The sequence below is a fragment of the Neofelis nebulosa genome, chromosome 13, assembly GCF_028018385.1.
Source record: "Neofelis nebulosa isolate mNeoNeb1 chromosome 13, mNeoNeb1.pri, whole genome shotgun sequence".
In the NCBI taxonomy this organism is placed as follows: Eukaryota; Metazoa; Chordata; class Mammalia; order Carnivora; family Felidae; genus Neofelis; species Neofelis nebulosa.
In genome coordinates this window covers 74627647-74632368 of record NC_080794.1, presented here as the reverse complement: position 1 = coordinate 74632368, position 4722 = coordinate 74627647, and positions in this window count along the sequence as shown.

Sequence of the window (4722 nt, the reverse complement as noted above, 5' to 3'; positions counted from 1 at the left end):
TCATTATAAAAACAACACTAAATGATCGAAATGAAATTAGGTACCAGGCCTTGGGAGGTACCCTGAAGAAACTTAAGTTCTGTTAGCTTCACAGAAAAACGTGCCTGTGCTTGGGGGTGGGGGCATGGCCATGGCTGGGAAGTCCTGGGGCTCAGGGGGCGGGGGTGTCGAGTAGACCCCTCTTTGCTCCCCCTCACATCCTACTTTGGCTGTAACCAGAATAGTTTTACTTTGTTCTGGATTAGGAGTCTAGCTTCAGGCTGTGTGTGTGTGTGTGTGTGTGTGTGTGTTTTAGGGTCCCATGACTCATGTAGTTTGAAAACCACTAGTTAGACAAACCACATCACACCAGGCTTTTTGTTGTAAGGGAATTGTCTTATTTCAGAGGGCCCCAGGTGACCCGCTGACCTGGGGTGTCTCCAAAGCCAGGTAATAATAGGCCGTGCTCTAATCTAAGGAGACTCTGCTGTATTTGCAGAGAGCTTTGAAATGTTCTGGGAAAAGAGCTGATCAGATGTGCAAGGTATTATATTCACGGAGAGAAAAACCCTCCCAACTCTTTATAAAGTGGATTAAGCCAGTTTCTAAGGGCTGCAGGTTTGTGTGATCTTAATCCTGCCCCTTACTCCCGATCCTCCCTCCACCTTCCTCCTCTGTTTCCAGGATATCCACCTTCCTGGGCGAGGGCTGGGACGCCTTCCGGGGCTGTCCCTTCCCTCGGTGGCTCTCCCCAAGGGAAGAACTGAGGGACACCCTTGCCCTCGCACCCTCCCGGCCAGGGCTTCCTTTTCCTGTGGGCACATTTCACATTCACGCGCTCTGCTCCGGTGGTGGGAAGCTCGCACAAGATATGGTAATTATGCTATTGTGCATTCAGTGACTCAGACCAGAGCAGCAGATGGGAAAAGTTGTGGATCGCAACCCCATGCGATATTTGACAGAGTATCAGTCAAATATAGTTCACCCAGCATCATGTTTCTGTCAGTCCCTCTTAGCGGAAGTTAATTTAAAGTGACAAGATTGACATCTGCTCCTTTTCAAAGGGGTGATACTTACTTCAGGGCTGCCCTCACCAACGGATACCCAGATAGAACCCTCCATAGTCAAAGGTGGGTTCTCAGAGGCAGGACCAGCGGTAGACCAGGAGACTTGAGTCGCCACTCAAGACCTGTGTTGGTCAATGTGCTGAAGGCCTGGTCTGTTTCACTTTGTGGAGTAAGGCAAGGGGTTGCCATGGGCACCAGCCTCCTAGAGAGGCCATCTCCACAAATGGGGTCTCGTAACTGAAAGCTCTACCCCTGGGCTTAGGCAGAGAGAGCTACGCTAGGGGATGAATGCCCTTGTGCGAAGACAACGTAGAAACTTTTCCAGCAGGTGGAGGGCCCCTGAGCCAGCACAGCTACCACTTGGGGTCTTATCAGTCACAGTTGCTGATGACCAGCTTTGGATGTGCCGTTTTCGATCTGTTCTTCTTTGGTTCCTTCTGTGTACAAAGACTCAGGGAAAAATACAACTTCTGTGACTGGTCAATCTTGTGGGCCCTTGTGACTTCTAAGGTTGCTTCATGCCAGGGCCCCAGTGGGTGCTGTCATCTCCAACGTTTTGATGAATCCAAGAGCTCAGCTCCACCCACCATCGCATCAACGTATCTGTCTGTTGGAATTTGAATGTGGAAAGCTGGCTTTGTTCCTCTACCTCTAAGCCAGGTAGACCCATCCACAAACCATGGGCTTCTGGCCACTGAAGATAAGCCCCCATCCTTTGCCCTGACTAGTGGACTCCCATTTACCTTCAAAACCCATCTCATCGGTCCCCTCCTCCTGGGAGCCTTCCTGGACACCCCCAGAAATTGTCATTCCGTTCCTCCCCAGAGCAGCCTCTGGGTTCTGTATATACTTTTCTTTCTGCACTTATCACATGGCAGCATAATCACTGTTTTGCTTCTCTTTTTTGCCTTCCTGGCTGTGATCACCAAAGCTTCCTTCATAAATAAATGTTTACTGAAGTAAATAATTGAATTGTTTACTGAATAAGGTAATTGTCCCATTGGCCTTATCCAAAGTAAATGTATGATTTCCTGTAACTACTGTGATATACTTCTCCAGCTTCTGGAGAACATGGTCACGTCTTGTTTCTTTCTCAATTATTTCTCATGACACCCCCTACATATTGAAAGTAGGGGGGAGTAGTCTCCTTTGAGTCTGCCCCTTTCTCCAGGGTCTGATCAGGGTCATTTACCCAAACGCCCAAACTCTCCCTTCCTTCATGTTGACTTTCCCCGGGCTTAGGTGTCTTTGCCTGTACTTCCTGTCCACCAGTTTACCTGGGACCCTGCAGATCTATCAGAGGAATCTGAGAAATGGTGGCACTCAAAACGGAAGATGTTGTGATCTAAGTTTTTTTTTTTTTTTCTTCCCAGGAGGTTCTTTGGTTCTTGTGCAGATTTGCCTACTTCACCCCCAGCAACCAGCCTTGCACATCAAGAAGGGTGATACGGGGAGGAACAGCCTTTGAGGGTCGGCAGGGAAGTGGCCGTCTACTTGACTTGCACACGCCCCTCACGTGATTCGTTCCTGAATCGTAAGTCCTGCCCCAAGATCCCTTGCTGTGCCCATCACGAGTCATACAGGTGGTCTGGGATATTTTTAACTTCTTCTACATTATTCCCACAAGAAATGAGTTTGCTCTCTGCCCTTAGAGTGCTGCCACTTTCATGTGGGGGGAATCTGAAGAAATGAAAGTATCAGTTATTTCTGCTTGTCTCTGCCTCACCCACACTTTGCCATGCTGAGGTCTTCTGGTCCTTGGAGCATAAAGGGTATGAGAAGACCCTTTGGCCTGTACATTTGGGGGATGACTGGCCTTGTTGTCATGGCAACCAAGTGATCAGGGCATCTCCTGTAAGAGACAGCAGGAGGTGGGGCTCTATGCCTGGGGTTGCCCCAGATTCATCATTGCCCAGCCTCAAGGGCTCCAGCTCCAAGGGCTCCCCACCAAAGGAGGAGCCTGAAAATCAATGACGCCCCTTGTTTGGGGCTCACAAATGTCTGATGAACTAATTACAGCTGGCCACACAAAGAACTGGCTGGGTAGGTGCTCACGGTGACATTATACACTATTCCAGAAGTACCAGCAGCTGACAGACAAGGGCTTGAGAGAGCTGGGCCAAGACATTAGGAAGATTCTAAAAGAGAAAGACAAGCCTTCCATTCTTATGTGGGGGTGAGGTTTGGGAATGTTTCAATGATCTATTGCTGTGTAAAAAATGACCCTAAAACTGAGTGGTCTCAAACAACAGCAATTTCTTTTCTTATGATTTAGCAATGTGGACTGGGCTTAGCTGGGTGGTTCTTCTGTGCTATCTGGTATCTGTCGAAACATCTGAAGATGGGTTCCTTGCCTTTGGCTTCCAGTGCCTCCGCTGGGAGACAAGTTTCTCCAGCAAGCAGGCATAGGATCTGGCACCCAAGGAACTCTAGGGAAATGTCTGATGGCAGAATGGATAAATGAGTATACATAAAACTTGGGGTTTGTATGGGGGAACAATGGTTATCCCATCTGGTGTGGGTCCCTGGCTTGGTGGTGGTGTGTGTTGTGTTGGTAAGGAAATTGCCAGGAGCCCAGGCAGAACGTTCCCTGCGGACATTGAGGTGGGGCCTGCGACCTGGTCCTTCTTCTTGTTGGTGGCAAGTAGGAGCTGCCTACAGAATTCAGCCTCTGGGATCTGCTCAGATTGTAAGGACAGGGACAGGCAGAGTGATTCAGTGTCTCTTGTCATCGTGGGGACCAGAGGGAGACCTGCCCCGCTCCTGTTTCCTGATTGGAAACAGGAATTTGATTCCCACTGTTGCTTGACTTTCAGTCTTTGCTTGTTGGACTTTTGAGGGGATGGAGGGAAGGGATGACGGCGAAGAGAATAGGAAAGTTAGGGGCGAGCAGGGGCTCTGGCGTATTGAGACGAACCCTGGGAAACCTGGTCTGCATGAATAGCCTGTGACCTCTTGGGAGAAAGGCAAAGGGAAATTAGGGGTGATGATCAACTCTCTGGAGCATCAAGGGACATGGAGGCTGCTCCACTGAAGAGGCTCCATAGAGGAGTCAGAAACCTACCCAGAGGCAGGAGAGAGCCCTCACTTGCAGGAAGCAGAACATAAGAGGCACATTGGATCTGGAGGAAGTAAGGCAGTATTATCCATTTCCCTCAATCCCATAGATCCTGCTGATAGCGGCAGCCACCCCCTGGAATGGCAGCTCTACTCATGTCCTGTTGTTGCTGGAACAAATTACTAAAAACTTAGCCGCTTCCTATGACACAGGTTTGTTTTCTTACGGTTTTGCAGATCAGAAGTCTGAACGAAGGCATCGGCAGAGCCGTGTTCCTTCTGGGGGCTTCAGGGGAGAATCCGCTTCCTTGCCTTTTTCAGCGTCTAGAGGCCACCAGCTCCCCTCAGCTGTGGTCCCTGCCTCCCATCCCTCTGACCTCTTGTTCCACTGTCACGTCTCCTGCTATTGACTCTTATGAGGACCTGCCTCCTGCCTTCCTCTTAAAAGGGCGCTTGTCATTTCATTGGGCCACCCAGGATGATCCAGAATAATCTCCCCATCTCAAGATCTTTGACTTACTAACACTTGCAGGATCCCTATTATCATAAAAGGTAACATGTTCACAGATTTTGAGGATTTGGGAGGCCATTATCTTGTCCACCACAGTAGCAAAAAGCG